This window comes from Pelobates fuscus, chromosome 4, assembly GCF_036172605.1.
Source record: "Pelobates fuscus isolate aPelFus1 chromosome 4, aPelFus1.pri, whole genome shotgun sequence".
In the NCBI taxonomy this organism is placed as follows: Eukaryota; Metazoa; Chordata; class Amphibia; order Anura; family Pelobatidae; genus Pelobates; species Pelobates fuscus.
The window spans coordinates 209,874,361-209,892,183 of NC_086320.1; the positions used below are offsets into that span (position 1 = coordinate 209,874,361).

Consider the following 17,823-nt stretch of genomic DNA (forward strand, 5'->3'; position numbering starts at 1 on the left):
CACATACCACTGCTCCTATGCCCAATATCCCAGCAGACCCCAGGTAAGTTGTCAAACTGTTCTTAAACGGTTTGACTACTTACTCTGGGATGGGATCCTGGCACTACTGGCGCCATAACTACTACACTGAGCTGTAGTGGTTATTGTGCCTGGATTATTTCTTTAAATAATCTACAAGTGCCCCTCCCGAGATCAGGTTCTGGATCCGCCACTGGCCGGAGCACAGCACAAGCGTTTTTTAAGCTCTGGCATTTGACTTCGGGACAAAAAGCACTGAAATACCCTTTATGAAGTATCTAATTTTACTGTAGAAAGTTAAAATGGTGGACTGCTAAATGCACACACAAGATGCATAGCACCAGTAAAGTTGCAAATTGTTTTGTGAATATCACAAATTTGGTCTGTAATAGGAAAAAACCCTAAAGGGTTTGCTTGAACGCTAATTCACTTTTTAGTGATTAAATATGTGATAAAATTCATATGCACATGAAATTATCCAATTTCCCTTCTTCATATTTTATTCACAGTGAATGATGACTAATGTATGTATCACATATTGTAACAGATCTGACTGCAAACTTCTGTTTTGGGGGGCTTTTAATGTGTATAATTAGTACAGCGGAAACAGACTAGAAAAATGTAAACAAACACATATCAGGTAATTCACTAAGATATGGATTGTCAGGAACTGAGAACATACTGTCAAATTGTATGCCATACCATGAGTAATTATTGCATTTCACTTTTCTATATTTTATTCACACAGAAGGATGAGTAAAGTATCACAGCTTCACAGGTATGATGGCAAACTTCTGGGGTGTTTTTTTTTGTTTTTGTTTGTAATATGTGCAGTGGTGGCAGATCAGAAAAAATGCAAACACTGTTATCAGATTATTCACTATGGTGGGGATTGTAAGGAACTGATAACAAAATGTTACACTGTATGCCAGAATAGTTTAACTTGAAAAAAAAAATCTCCAAATCAGATATTTTTCAATTTTGGTGTTTTGTCTATCTGCTGATCCATTCCTTACACACGTGGTTTAATGAATGAACCCATAGAAACTTATAATATATATACTATATATATTCTATGTATGATGTACATACACACGCGTGTACCCTGGAACATTATGAATATTGTTGTGTATATTGTTCTATAGATCTTCTCATGTTTGATCTTTGTCTATGAATGCATGGCTGCTGTACTAAGCACACACAATGCTACACACTACAATAAGGATGGGAAAAAGTATAAAGTCTTGATGGGCACTCCTTCCCTGTGTTACACATTCAAACCGCAGAAAAAAACTCATCTACATGTTAGGACAGGAAAATCAGCCTGGAGGAGTGCAATGTAGACTGTGCGTTAGATATATTTGCTTTTTGGAAGCAGTTAGAGACTCAGGGGAGGATCCAGCTGATGTCACACACACAGAGGAGGGCTGAGAAAAAGGAAAGGAGAAGCCATCAAACAGACGCTTCCCGGGGAAGATCTCCCTGAAATCTCTCTACGCCGTGCCTGCAGCGCTCATAGATCAATGCTAATCAAATAGACATTATCGGCTCTGGGCTGTGAGAGGTGGAGTCAGGGTGGACAGACAGGAGGAAAGGTGGGGAGAGACTGAGGGCAAGGAGGAGGCTGAATAGTGAGGAGTGGGACAGCGCAAGCCTCGGACACCACCTGCTTTCCTTTGTCAGGAGAAGGCTTCATCTCTGGACCTTGGAGAGGATACAGTGTTAGTGGAATCTTGGACTAACTGGAGCTGGTGTTGGACTATTTCCCAGGAGAGCAGAGCAGGGCAGGGCAGGGCTGATCGGAGTGTACAGGGAGCAGCACCCACTGGACTGGAGGAGGAGGAGGATCTGGATGGTGCAGGTAAATCACTGCAGTGTGGGGGACAAGGCGATGGGTTCTGACAGCCTGTATTACATACCGGTCTATACACTGTCCTAAGTCACTCACACAGGGATCGCTATTATCTCATAATCTGACCAGAGGTCTGTTCGCGATCAGGGCTGGTTCTATTCCTTCCAGACCTGTCAAGTCCTTAGAACACAGCCTGCACCCATCTCAGCAGAAACTGTGATCTGCATTACTGGGAGTTTGATCATTTTATTCACAGATCTGGTGGTTTAGAATACAGTACTGGAATCCACGAGTCTCACAGTGTTCTGTGCGTGGATACAATGTGGCAGGAATCCTAGAACACGGGCGATTACCTGCAGTGTTCACAGAGCAGACCTTTCTGAGCAGAGTCTAACTTCCTGGATAGAAACGAAGGTTTAGTCATCCCGTGCTGCGTGGGTTTCGGAGTTACACTCCGGGATTGGCTGAGGCCAGCCTGGCTAAATTGACAGGTATATACAGGCCTGTCAGGTTTACCTCTTTTGATCAAACATTGCAGTACAAGGGATCGGCCCAGCAGGACTTCTGACTTTCTTAACTAAATAAAAACATGTAACCGAATATCTTGAAATTCCTAGAATTGTGATCTCTAGTGTTTATCGATCGTATCCTTAACTTTACTATGACAGCTAATGAGTGCCAAACATATGCTTAAAATGCAATATCTAAGTGCCCACAAAGTTTAACTCTTTCTATGTCCCATTTGGGCCTGTAATGAAAAAATAGAGCTTCTCCAGACCCTAAATGGTTTGACTAAACAGTCACATTAAGTTAGTTAAAAAAAATAAAATTGCAGAATTCAGGCTGAAATACAGAAACACAAACTAATCTTGCATAGCTTCATTTAGACCTTTTATTCGAGTAAATACATATTACCTATATAGCATATGACATACTTTGGTACTATTTTTATTTTTTTTATTTGAGCATTTCGAAGTTTATTTCCTAAACAGTGAATTGTTTTCAGTTCATAAAGTTTCACTGTTCAAAAAGTACATTTTACAAAATTCTGAATTTGCTTTGGGCATTGTTTTATTGTCAAGGTTATTCAGTAGAGCAGAAATAATTGGTAATCAACCAGGGGATTTAACATTTTAGGCAGATATAGCAATTGTGGGGAAAAAAACTGAGCTAGATTTGTTTTTTCCAGGTCAGCTATTTTGCCCTAAGTTTTTTGAAAATCTCTGGTGGTTCCCTAAATATTCATGATTTAGTGAAAGTTATTCCTGAGTTAATTTGTGTTTAGATTCGTGTTTTTTTTTTGTTTTTTTTTTTTTTACACCTCAATAAAATGGTAATAGTAGTCAGTAGTTAGATTTGGCTATTTAGAATGATAGACACTAAAATAACCTTATTTCAGTAAATTGTATGTTCAAAGCCCATAATTTTAAATAAGTATATGACTGTGATCTATTTGCTTAATGTCTGCATTTGGAAATGTGCGTGCTTGGTTTCATTCTAGATTGGACTTAGCCCTTCCATGTAACAGAAGTGGGTGGTTTTAGGTATGTTAACATAGTGTAAACTGCTGGCCTGACTTTCCTTTACAATTTTTTTTTCTTCACTGTTGCAACTAACATCAATATTTACCCAGAGCTCTGCAATGTGTGAAGGGGGAGGAATATACTGAATTTATCCAATTTCAGGAATGCTCTGAATATTGTTTAAGGTCTCCTATGTGCTGATACTTCCTTTGACGCCGATATAGTTAAACATATAGTTAAACACTTTAAATGCTGTGCAATTTTATACATTAATAATAATAATAATTAATGATATTACAAGATTAAACTATTAGCCTTGTTGAACAGAGTAGCCAGCTTTACCAAATATTAAATTATGGTAGAAAATAAAACCTGTGTGATTTAAACATCATAGGCAGTCTATCACTTAGCATGCTTTTAGAACTACGCATTCAAAATTCTGTGTTTGAAACTGCGAGCATTGTCTGAGCCATATTACTTTGTTCATGAGTGTAGCGTCTTTAAAATGCTGTTTAAATGTCCCTATTGGACCTGTGTAGAGTTTACTGTTGGCAGATTTTTATGGTGAGGGGAATTTAGGATTAGCTATGGCGAATTTAAGGTTAGTGTGTAAATGCAGTTAGGAAGCCTCTGGTTAAAAGGATGCTGCAGTCACACTTAATACTTCAACTCATTGAGGTGGTTATAGTGTCTGAAGTCCCCTGGAGCTGTCATGTTATTTCATTCAGAGTTAAAATGTTTTTTTTATGGTTTAATAGTACGTGAGAGTGCCCAGCAGCTGCTTGGGCTACTGAGGATGCATTAGCCTGAGCAGCAATGGGCGGTTGTGATAGACTGAAAACAGTCAGCTGACTCTCAGCCAGAGTGCCCATTGTTTTTTATTAATTGGTATGGGTAGAAAAAAATGTGTAATCTCTGCCTTAGCCACACCCCCAGTAATGTTTGGGGTATTGGTGGCCATTGACTCTTATTTAGTCGTAAAGGGACACTGTAGTCACCTGAACAACTTCAGCTTAATTTGGTTGTTTAGGTGAGAACTATAGCTCCCTGCAGCCTTTCTCACGTAAACACTGTATTTTCTGAGAAAATACAGTGTTTACATTGAAAGCTAGGAACACTTCCAGTTGCAGTCACTCAGAGTGAACCAGAGGGACTTTGGAGTTGATGGCATCCACTCAGATCTGCTGTCAGCAGAGCCCAGGACAGCACTGTGCACAGCATCCTGTGATTCAGTATCTCCACCCTCTGCATGCAGCCACTGAACTTTCTTCATAGAGATTCATTGATTCAATTCAACTCTATGAGGAGATGCTGATTGGCCAGAGCTGTGTTTGAATCATGCTGGCTCTGCCTCTTTGTCAGTCTCAGCCAATCCTATGGTGAAGCACTGTGATTGGATCAGGCTACCACATGTCAGTAGACTGCTTGTTTTTCTGAGTCTAACAGCATGCAGGTTTACAGCTTCAGGCTTGAATACAGTAAGATTTTTACTATATTTATGGAGGCATGACGGGCCCAGGGGGGCTAGATGGTGGTGTTAACACTATAGGGTCAGGAATTCATGTTTGTGTTCCTGACCCTACAGTGATCCTTTAAATTGCTCGAAAGTTGTTTATCCTTAAATGGGACTCTATGCACTCAATAATTAAATTAGATGAAATGGTTATAGTGCCTACAGAGTCCTTTTAAACTTCACAGCTTCTTGAAGGTTAATCCCACATTAAGCATTTTAATTTACAGATTGGCATCCATCAGTGTGTACCCCAACCTGTAACCTAAAATGTTTAGTGTGGTGTTACTTTTATGGTCTGTTAGAAATGGAAATATATTAAGTCAACATTTTGTAAAGTGAATCGGTCACTCATTCCTTTGACAATAGAACATCCCATGCATAATTTTGTTGTTGCATAAGGTAATTTCTACCTTCATATTCACAACAGGTTTTAAATCCAGCTTCTGTCTTTTAACTGGCTGTCCTTCCTTCATAGGCAATATACTGTGATAAAATAGGTATGCATTCATGTTTTTTTTGTGGTGTTTTTTTTGTTCTTTTATCATTAACTATTATTGGATATTCTTGTTAAGGAAACTGTAATCAAGATGCATTATTCTTTTGTGTGAATACATAGAAAGATTCCAGCATCCGTGTTTGTTTCAGACTGATTTAGACCTCCATTTGGTGCTCAGTTCTATTCCTAATGTAAAAACAGATTTAGGCCCATTTGCTGCTTGCACCAGAGCATACATTTCAATATGTGCCTGACATTGTAATGGTCCCATATAACATAGTCTACTCATGTTCCACCACATGCAGAAATATATTTCATTTTAAGCCAGTGTTTGCACGGTGTATTTTAATAAATGTCCGTGCTGGGAAAGTAAGTGTACTCAGTTTTAATGTGACCATTCTAACAAATTCAGATTTTGGTAAACACACAGTAAAGTATAGCTACAGTTTACAATCCATGGCTCTATAAAAATATATGGTTATATTTTTATGAAGTAGGCAGTTATAGTAACCCCCAGGATTAAAACACCGTGGTTTCATCCGCGTTTGGAATATGTAGTGAATTCTGACCATTTTCTTTTGATGTGCTTTGCTCATTAATGGCCAATGTTTGAATTTCTTTAGATCATTGATTTCTGACTTATTAACATACCATTTGTCTATACATTGAAATACAATGTGCGTTGTTCCCCTCTACAAAGGTTATCAGGGTTTCACTAGCACTTTACTAATGAAGATTGGTTCAGAGGGGTTTTTTTTTTTTTTTTTTTTAGAAAAATGAATATACAGAGCTTGTATCAGAGCAAATATAATTGCAACAATCAAAACAAATGTGATTGTATGCATCCATGGCTGAATTTTAACAACTTAAAGTCAGAAGAGAATCGTATTCTCTGTATCACTATGTTTGACTTCAAAGCTGTTCTCACTTGTAGAGAATAATTTTAGTTTTATTAGACATATTTCTATCTGTGATTTTTGAATTGATTAGTTTAAAAGTTAGGGAATGTCTACGCTCTGCAGTGCAAATGTTCATTGTAGACTTGTGCAAAAATTAATTTGGGCCAGGTTGTTGTAAATAAATTCCTTTTAATCCACACCCGAATTAATCGATATGCTGGGGATTTGTCTTTGGAGTCTTATTCAATGAGTGTGGATTAAAATAAATTTGGTTCGAACTGGGCCAAGTAAAGCTCATTAAGCCATTTACAAATCTGCCTTTTTTTTTATCAGCAATGTGCTTATTGAAGAAACACACTGCAGAGGCTATTGTGCCAGGAATTTCTTCAAGAACAAGTATTGTTTGACAACTTACCTGGGGCAGCCAAGCACAGCTACCAAATGCTTGTAAGATTAAAGAGCCAGCTACATTGTTTAGTGATCAAACTAAATTTGTTCGGAGTCATAGAAGCAAGAGTACAGAGAACATTTGGTCTGGAGCTATAAAAGAGCTTACCATTAGGCACTTTGTTCTTCAGTGTATCACTCTGGGCACCATAACAATTTCAGCTCAATACATCTTTTGAGGTGCAAGGAGGTGCTGGGCACAAAGTCTGCTTAATGGTTCCCAATCACCCTACTCTCCTTTACAGGTCTGATGTATCTTTTTCACTCAGTCTTCTTAATGGGGAGCCACTGATAGACTGAGAGCGTCAACTGACACTGATAGTCTATCAGCTGCACCTGGTTAGAGGCTTCCGGGTTGAAGCCTTGGACCAGAGAAGGAAGCGGGAGATGGAGTGATCGGGCGCTGATGTGTAGACTTTCAGCAGGTAAGTGACAGAAGTTTTTTTTTTTTTTTAACCAGTTGGAGCCACTGGTGTGTTAATTATAAAAGAGGTTTCTAGCGCTTACAATGTCCAAATGTGAAAGACAGCTATTAACCCCAAACCAGAGTCTCTCTATGGAGTAGGGGAGATGAAATATTAGCTTCTCCCAGTTTTTCGATCTCCTCCACTGGTGTGTTAATGAATTAAATCATAACCAATATTTGTTAAAGAGAACTAAAATGAAGTACTTAAATGGAAACTATAGCCTGGAAAACAAGTTTCACTTTAAGTATTTCATAGTTTTTGTTTTTTTTTTGGTTTTGTTTTTTAACAAATATCTGTTGTGATTTCTTTTATTAACACCATTCATATTTATATGTCCATTCATGTGTAAAAAAAAAAACAACCCCCCCCCCCACTAAACTCCTTGACCTCCATGTACATTTGACAGAGAAGTGTTAAAGATAACTTTGCTGTTATTATATTTCTGGTCCATAGAAATCCTGTACTTTTATATGTTGTAAATTACTTATGTGGGTCATTTCATTTTGGAATTAAAGACCATATTGTTATAAAAAACATTGATTATCATTAAACCCTAGGAGTCAAGCCAGTGGTTCTTAAAATATCCCAATTATTTGTAAGAGCAAGGTTGAACAAAATGTATAATAATTCTTACTCTTGATTCACTGAGCTAATTTTCACAGCTGAAGATTGGGTTGCCAAGTAAATGCCACTGCTTTAAAGGAAAACTGCAATTAAAGCAGAAGAACAAAAAAAGAAAATGCCCATTTTCATATTTTTTTCTTTGTTTTATTATGATTGTTGTGCGTCTTTTTCTGGGTAAATTTTAATTTTAATTTTTTGGGGAATCATTAAATGGACACTATTGGCACTCGGACCACTTCAGTTTTTTGAAGTGGTCTGGGTGCAGTGACCCTATTGCCCTTAGTGTTGCAATGTTGAACATTGCAGTTTCATATAAACTGCAATGTTTATATTGCAGTCCTAACTCTGCCTCCAGCGACTGTCTCCCAGCCAGCCATTGAAGGCGCTACCTGAATCCAAACGGACCTTTGGTTCGGGATCTGACGCTGGACATCCTAACTCTCTGCATGAGGACATCCAGTGTCCGATTTCTCCCCATACAAAAGCATTGATTGAGCATCCTATGGAGGGGAGGTCTGATGCGCGTGCAGGGACGGAAGAGGAGGCGGAGCAGCGACCCAGCGCCAAGGGGCATCGGAACTGGGATAAGTCAAGTAAATAAAGGGTTTTTAACCCTTTATTTACAACAGTGGGGAGCGTGAGGGAGGGGCGCAGCAGAGATAGCTATAAAACGCTGGAATAATGGTATGTTTTATAGCGCAAAGTTTATTTTAATAACAAATTTAAAGGAATACTATAAGTGCTAGGAATACAAAGCTGAATTCCTGGCACTTATAGTATGCCTTTAAATTTGTTATTAAAATAAACTTTATGCTATAAAACATACCATTATTCAAGTGTTCTTGGACAATGGTACACACTATTTCTCTCAATGGGTGCCCACTCATAGTCTGTGTGTGGTTGCACAGTAAAACCTTCCTCATACTGCAGCAGAGAGGAACGGAAGATGAGAGGCACAATTGGTGGCCATTGGAGCTCCTAATTAAGGATTAAATAATTGCCAAATAGTTAAACCTGTGAATGGAAGAGGGGGCCTGAATACACCAGTCCCCATAACAACTTAAAGGGACACTCCAGACTCCTAAAGCACTTTCAGCTTGCTGAAGTGCTTTATGTGTGAACTTTGTGTCCCCCCACCTTTTTATTTATTTTTTATTTTACAAAATATTCACATGTCAATTAAAAACAAAAAAAAACTTATTTGCTTCATGTATCCATTTTAATGAATCCAATTTTGGATAGCAATAGTGAGCTGCAAGTGCTGGGAATGGCTTGGCTCAGACCTTATAGCCTATCTCTTCTATCCAGATTTGTAGGTTTATTATGTGTGTGTATTTCTGTGTTTCTATGCATGCATACATGTGAATGTATATAGCACTGTAAGTATGTGTGATTGTGTATATATGATGGGGAACTGACAAAGTCTGGAACTCTCCCTCTTTTTGTGTCTGCATGATTATATGTACGTAGATATTAATTTTAAAGTCAAGAGAAAGATAATGAAAGTGTATAAACTTTCTGAAACCATAATCAAATTTTAATACAGTCAAATTGGTTTTATTAAAAAGTGGATAATCTGGAGAGAGCCTGTGAGTAACAGATGCTAAAACAACTACAGTATGTCACTTCTTGACTTGCCATATGTCCATTCAATGAGACTATTTACATCTTTAAGTAGGGGGTCGTTTCCTTTCAGGTAACCATTTGATTGCCAAGGGAAATGCTTTTTTTTTTTTTTTTTTTAATTGTAAAATGCAATTCTATTTTTTTAACTCCATTATATTGGTCAAAGGGTTAAATACATATATATTTTTTTAAACTTAAGGCAAAACGCTGTACATCGTATAAGATGCAGCAGCAGGGATTGCATAGATGTGTTTTCCTTAGTTTATTTATATTTGTTTGCAACGTGTGTCGAACTTCCTGTTTTATTGACCGGGAGAAGCTTAATCCTAATGTGTGAAAATGTTAGCAGGTTGTCAGTTCTCCCATTGTTTACGGCACATAGCTTGCGGAAACAGTTAAACATTTTTTAAGTTGGATGAAGTAAGCAAGTGTGACTGCGTGTTTTATGATTTCTGCTATTCTATTATTTACAGAACAGCAACATACGCAAAGGTGCTGTTTTATGGGTAAAAATGAAGATGCACATTTTGTGGAAAAAAACCAAACAAATTTGACATATATGAAGAAAGGGTGATAATGGGTTATATTTAAATGTATAATGTTCCTTGTTGTGTAATCTGCTGCTGCTGTTCGGCACAATAATGGTAAATAATAAATACCCTATTATTTAAAGTAATGATGTTGGTAGTGATGTTTTAGTGATGTTTTCTGTGTAAAACCACACATTACAGTCCTGTATTATCCATCTTTTTGCAGTGATTTTTCTTTGGGTAGGACAACCATACATAGACAGCTGTACATACAATTGGCTTTAAGCAGTAGTAAAGTCAATATATGCACTTTTGATATTTCAATAACGTTATATCCACACAAACAAAAGTAAAGAAGGGTGAGTGACAAACTGCTTGCTACATATATTATTTGTAAAACTAAAGGGATTTACAAATTGTGGTACCATTTTGCAGAAATGTCCTTCAGGGTGGACTATCATAGCTTGTCCATCCATGATAGTTCACCCACTCTCTTTCAACATTTGTTTTAATGCTGCATAATATATAAGGGGGTATTATCAAGGGAACAATCCATCATTATAAATAACCACATTTATTTGTAAATGAACATGCTAAGCACCATAACCACTACAGCCAACTTTAGTGAGTGGGGTGTCAGGAGTGCTCTGGGGTTGTGCCTCACTAAGATGAGCCAAATGTTTCTGTAGATGAAACACTACATGCAGGACTGTGAACATTGGGTCAAATGATGGCGTCAGCCATTGAGCGCAGTCCTGTTTGTACCAGCTTTGCTCTTTTGAATAATCCAGATTCTCCTTTAGGATGCAGAGGATGAGGTCACAGATGGTCGTAGACAAGTTACTTATCAAACAATAGTGATACTGTTTGACATGTTAAGATGGAGTTGTACCAGAGCTCTCCTGGTACCATAAGCACTACCGCAGGAAGTAGCTTTACTGCTGGAGTGTCGTATAGATCCGTGAGTTTCATGATACTTTAAAAAAAAAAAGTAAACACTTGTAACTTACCTAATAATGCAGCAGCAAGAGAGTCTCTTTGCCCCATATCTGCATCGCTTCCAAGAGATCATCACTCATGATAATTTAGTCAATACAGTGTTCTTATGTAGAAGCACTGAGAAGCAGGGAGCATATGCAGTAAATGCCACACTGAGTCACTTTTTTTTTTAAGTAAGAAGAGGGGATACTTAAACATTAAGCAGCTATGAACATTCAAAATGTAAAAATTCACAGAATTAATTCACCCCTTCCTACTATTTAAAAATGTAATTTACAGAGGGAATGTGTGACCATGCTTCAAACAAAGTGCCTTCAATGTTTCAAACGCCAAACCTGACCTTTGCTGTCTACGCATCTTGATTTCCCAATGTTACCAAGACAATAATACCTGCGCAAATGACGCTATTTTAATAAGACCGCTGGTTCATGACTTTCTGCCCCTACACTAGGGAATGCAAAATAACCGCTAAAAAGTGTACACCTAATATGCACCATGTAAAGACAGGGTTTGGCGGGGGACCCGAAACATGCATCTTGCAGAAACTGTTACCATAGTGACCAAAATGTATACATAACACAGATTAAGGAACAGTGCACACGTAAAAATACATTTTTAACCCCTTAAGACTGCAGCCAAATGTACAAGTTGTGATCCAAAAAAAATAAACAAAACCTGGCATTTGCGCTATGTCTGTCCAACCGTAATTCACCACGTTCATATTAAATGCACTCACACTTATTATATATCATTTTATTCAGGGGAAACAGGGCTTTCATTTAACATCAAATATTTAGGTATGGAACAAATATAAAAAAATGGTGGAAAATAAGATTTTTTTTAATTGTTTTAGTTCTACGTGACATTTTAACTGTGAATGTCAATGCTGTTTGCTTTTACTGCAATACAATACACCTATTTGTATTCAGCGATGTCTCACGTGTAAAACAGTACCCCCTATGTACAGGTTTTATGGTGTTTTCGGAAGTTACAGGGTCAAATATAGCGTTACATATTTCATTTTTTTCACATTGAAATTCGCCAGATTGGGTACGTTGCCTTTGAGACCATATGGTAGCCCAGGAATAAGAATTACCCCCATGATGGCATACCATTTGCAAAAGTAGACAACCCAAGGTATTGCAAATGGAGTATGTCCAGTCTTTATATATTTATTTATTTTTTATTATATATATATATATATATATATATATATATATTTAATCAATATCATTGTACGTGTATTTTGATATTAATATATATATAATTATGTATATATTAAAATACACGTAGACAGTGTATGTATATTTGTGTGTGTGTGTGTGTGTGTATATATATATATATATATATATATATATATATATATATATATATGATCCAAGTATATATAATCTTATTTTTACACTGTTTTAACATTTTTATTTTTTTTCAGACAGCAGGGGGAGTAACTGTCATTGCAGGCACTCCCCCTGCTGGCATTGACATGGACGGCTATGCCGTCCATGTGATCGCGGGGTCCTCGCAAGGACCTCGCGATCACATGGCCCTGGTGGGCCGAGGGGGACTCCCTGGGCTCCCAGGTAAGTCCCCCATACCGCGACCGAGTAAGTACAAAAGATCGCAGGACGTTCTATGCCGTCCTGCGGTCTTAAGGGGTTAAATTTCATAAGGCTACTTAAAATCGCCTATGTCAACAAACAAATATGGGGATTCAGTTTCACTACATGGCCATATTGGGTTAAATATACAAAACAGATAAATAGGCGCAAAATAAAATAACATGGATAGGATTTAGTATGCAGCACCTGCAATGAACCCTGGTTATAAGGTACCCAAATAATTATAAGACAGAAAAGTGCTGGTGCGCAAAAATATGTGGAGACACCACAAATGTGTCAAAGTATTTTTAAACTGTATCAGCAATACCAATAGTGTTATCCCAAATAACACACATGTGTAAACAAGCCCACCTATGTGAATATACTTATAACCTGCTGGAATGTACACAGGATATCTGTAGGGTAGGAGACAAAAAAAGAGAATACGCACTCCTAGTGCAATAAAGTACTTAAAATTAATTGAAATCAATGCCCTCAGTAAAAATGCAACTCACAAATAGGGAGTGGTAAAAGCCCCACTCCTAGCTCTCTCGCCCAGGGAGGATCAGCCCCTTGGGTACGTGGGATCCTTAGTACATGCTCTTGTGACCCAGGTGTCAGGTAAGTAAATATTTATTAAATGCAGATAAAAGCTAAAAACAGCAATAGTATAACAGTCCACCATGAGCTCACCACACTGATGGGGATTGGATGCAGCAGGATACAGTAAAAGTTGAAAAACTCCGCCGCCCTCCTCCTTCTGGATGTGGTCCGTTCGCTCGGTGTATATGTGAAAGTCACTTCCGCGTTACCCGATCACGTGGCGTGTTTCGCCCCTCCCTCAATATCGGTGGGTCCTAGAGCGAGGCGTAACTAGAAACAACGGCCCCGGTGCAAAAATTACTCTGGGCCTCCCCATGTATCTCCCCACCTAACTCTTCCATGTGCCTCAATTCCCCGTCGGTCCCTTCCGTGTGCCCTAATTCCCCTCCCCAACCACCCGTCCACCTTGTGTTTTCAATTCTTCCCCTCAGTCCCTCCACGTGTCTCTTCCCCAATCCCCTTTTGTACTTGCTCTTGTCCATGTAGTGTGGTCGAGTGGACCATAGTACCCGATCTCACAGAAAGTGCTCTCAGTGAGCACTTCCTATCAGACAGGGCAGAAGTAGAGGGAAAGAGAGACTCCTCTACCCGCAGTCCGCTCGGCCCCACTACATGCAGTGACCGGCAGGAGGTGAGTGTTGTACTGTGTGCTCTCCTCCTGCCTGTCACCTGGCGACTGCGGTCGCAGATGTTGACAGAGTGGCTGGGCCCCCTGGAGTGACGCGCCTGGTCGCAGCTGCGACCTCTGCAACCGGGGTAATAAGGGCACTAGTCAAACATGGGAGACAAATTAAATAAGGCTAGTTCTTTAATAATCTGTATATGTAAGATATCTCTATCTCTCAAAATAGTTGTGTTGGGGAAAAAAGTGTGGATGAAAACCCCTTTCACCAAGTAAGTGGATAGGTAATACATTGCTATACTAAAATGCACACACCAGTCAAGCCATAATATACCTGCTTTTCCCACAATCTCACTTTAACAGTGCTCTCACTACTGCAAAGGATTCTGGGTAGTCGTATGCAAATGATTTGTTTTATGCACCAGGTATCTTACTCTGTATAAAAGTGCTCCAGAGTTGATATGTAACCTCCGCTTGTACCAAGAAGCAATCTAGCAAAAAAAGATATATGTATAAACCCTGTCCTACCAAAATGCAGTACTACTTCACAATATATGTTCTGTCCCCTACTATTATGAAGCAAAATTAACCAAAATGTAAAATGGTTACAAAATATAAATAGCTCAAAGATGTATACCACGCAAATTGCCAAATAATGTTCAAATAAATGCTCACGTTATAGAAGCTATCAAATAAGTACAGTAAGACATGAAGACACATCTTTTTGCACCTACCACAAATCACAGAGCCGAGTGCCCCAAGCCACAGTACCAAAGAAGTATAACAGAATGTAAAGAAAAAGTACAAAAAAAGAAAATCAAATAATTAACCTCAACAGTAATCTCTGCATGGTCCTGAAGGCTGGGAGAGACCAGGCATGTGACTACCCCTTAACGAATGGGCCTACTCAATGTGGGAGTTGCTAGTGAATTACATTCAAGGCATCTTTATCAAAATGATCTGATTGGTGGGTTGGTGGGTCATGTCGTTTGACACATATGCTTCCTACAATGCTTCTGATTGGACTTTAAAATGAACGTGATGATGTGAAAGTAGACAGCACTTTAGCGAGAACTTAATTCCAGCGCTGGACTGAAAATACGTTTTTGCCTTTTGTTTTAATATGTGTGTGGTTTTTGCTTTTTTCTTTTTTTTTTTTAGATGTATGTGTGTGTGTGTGTGTGTGTGTGTGTGTGTGTGTGTGTGTGTGTGTGTGTGTGTGTGTGTGTGTGTGTGTGTGTGTGTGTGTGTGTGTGTGTGTGTGTGTGTGTGTGTGTGTGTGTGTGTGTGTGTGTGTGTGTGTGTGTGAGTACAGCCACTATAACAGTGTAAATTTGCTGTCCCCTTAAAATAATTCCACACACAGCCATTAATGTCTAAACCGTTGGAAACAAAAGTGAGTACACCCCTAAGTGGAAATGTCCAAATTGGGACCAATTAGCCATTTTCCCTCCCTGGTGTCATGTGACTCATCTCAGGTGTGAATGGGGAGCAGGTGTGTTAAATTTGGTGTTCTCTCTCTCTCATACTGGTCGCTGGAAGTACAACATGGCACCTCATGGCAAAGAACTCTCTGAGGATCTGAAAAAAAGAATTGTTGCTCTGCATAAAGATGGCCTAGGCTATAAGAAGATTGTCAAACGGAAACTGCAGCACGGTGGGCAAGACCATACAGCGGTTTCACAGGACAGGTTCCACTCAGAACCTGCCTCACCATGGTCGACCAAAGAAGTTGAGAGCATGTGCTCAGCGTCAAATCCAGAGGTTGTCTTTGGGGAAATAGATGTATGAATGCTACCAGCATTGATGCAGAGGTTGAAGGGGTGGGGGGGGGGGTCAGCATGTCAGTGCTCAGACCATATGCCGCACACTGCATCAAATTAGTCTGCATGGCTGTCGTCCCAGAAGGAAGCCTCTTCTAAAGATGATGCACAAGAAAGCCCACAAACCGTTTGCTGAAGACCAGCAGACCAAAGACATGGATTACTAGAACCATGTCCTGTGGTCCAATGAGACCAAGATAAAGTTATTTGGTTCAGATGGTGTCAAGCGTATGTGGCGGCAACCAGGTGAGGAGTACAAAGACAAGTGTGTCTTGCCTATAGTCGAGCATGGAGGTGGGAGTGTCCTGGTCTGGGCCTGCATGAGTGCTGCCGGCACTGGGAAGCTACAGTTCATTGAGGGAACCATGAATGCCAACATGTACTGTGCCATACTGAAGCAGAGCATGATCTCCACCCTTTGGTGACTGGGCCGCAGCGCAGTATTTCAACATAACGACCCCAAACACACCTCCAAGACTACCACTGCCTTGCTAAAGAAGCTGTCTCCAGACCTAAACCATATTGAGCATCTGTGGGGCATCGTCAAACAGAAGGTGGGAGAGTGCAAGGTCTCTAACATCCACCAGCTCCGTGATGTCATCATGGAGGAGTGGAAGAGGACTCCAGTGGCAACCTGTGAAGTTCTGGTGAACTCCATGCCCGTGAGGGTTAAGGCAGTGCTGGAAAATAATGGTGGCCACACAAAATATTGACACTTTGACTATTGACAATTTGGACATTTCCACTTAGGAGTTTATTCACTTTTGTTGCCAACGGTTTAGACATTAATGGCTATTTTGTTATTTTGAGGGGACAGCAAATTTACACTAGTATACAGGCTGTACACTTACTACTTTACATTGTAGCAGAGTGTCATTTCTTCAGTGTTGTCACATGAAAAGATATAATAAAATATTTACAAAAATGCAAGGGATGTACTCACTTTTGTGAAATACTGTATATAAATATATATATTAAGGAATCCATGTTTAAAATGCATTAATGAGACAAAAAATTAGGGATATTATTGGCTGATATTCTGCATTTTCAGCAATATCGGTATTGGCCAATAAAGATACAGATATTGCCACTACTGCAGACCAGGGACGCCATCAGGGTCCTCAGGGGGGGGGGGGCCAGCACTCACTTACCTTCCAAGCAGCACCCTATAGCTCCCCTGTCTAACTCTTGCGAGTCCCACGGCCGTCAGAGCGTTGCCACGGGTTACCATGGCAATGCGGCACACAGGCTGTGAGAGTTAGACAGGGGAGCTGAAGGGAGCTGCTGGGAAGGTAAGTAAGAGTGTGCTGAGCCCACTCTGCCCAGTCTATGCCAACGGACCACCAGGGAATGCCATATACCCCTTCCCTGGCCAGGTAAGAAGAATTAAAAAAAAGATTTGCAAAAAAAAAAAAAAAAAAAAGAGAGAATAAACATGTTCAGTTAACAGTAGATTTGTGTAGAAATAGTTTATTTTTTTAAAATGGTAAATGTACAGAATATCTGTATCGGTAAGTTATTGGCTATCAGCCTGAAAGTTCACAGATTATCGGTATATGCTCTAAAAAAAAAAATCAATATTGGTCGATCTCTAGCAAAAATGTTAATCTTTGTTGAACTAATTTGCATATGCCCACCTAGAATCCTTTGCAGTAGTAACATCACTGCAACTTTGAGATTTCTGTGGGAAAAGTTTTGTGGCTTGACTGGTGTGCAGATCTATGTTTTACAATGTATTGATTATATATGGGACAGTAAGTGCTAGTGATATAGTCATACACAAAAGAGTGAGCATAGGTGTATTTTATGCTTGTAGTAACCCTTTAAGTGTATTAAAAAAAAAAAAATACTTGATTGACGAGTGTCCTTTTCAAAGAGACAATTTTAGTACTGTAGCCACTACAGCTTATTGTTTTATATTTTGTGCAATGTGACTGGCAATTTTAGTCTATAATTGTTCAGATAATGAGTTTAAAACCAGAAGGGCTGCATCTCAAGGCTCTGTGTATCATTACCAATGCAATGAGTTGTAGTGGTTATGTTACTTAGTGTGTGTGTATATATGTGTGTGTGTATATATATATATATATATATATATATATATATATATATATATATATATATATATATATATATTTGGCCTGAATTATGCACAGCTCACTGTTTATACCCTTGTTATACTT

The 17,823-nt window shown here is 39.0% G+C and overlaps 1 protein-coding gene across 1 annotated transcript in view; it reads left to right on the top strand.

The window, feature by feature from the left end:
• Positions 1-1,468: 1,468 nt before the first annotated feature.
• Positions 1,469-17,823, top strand: part of PTPN3 (protein tyrosine phosphatase non-receptor type 3) — a 263,560-nt gene continuing 247,205 nt past the window's right edge. The window contains exon 1 of the mRNA XM_063451879.1: positions 1,469-1,879. The gene's annotated coding sequence lies outside the window, so the exon portion shown is untranslated. The remainder of the gene's footprint in view (positions 1,880-17,823) is intronic.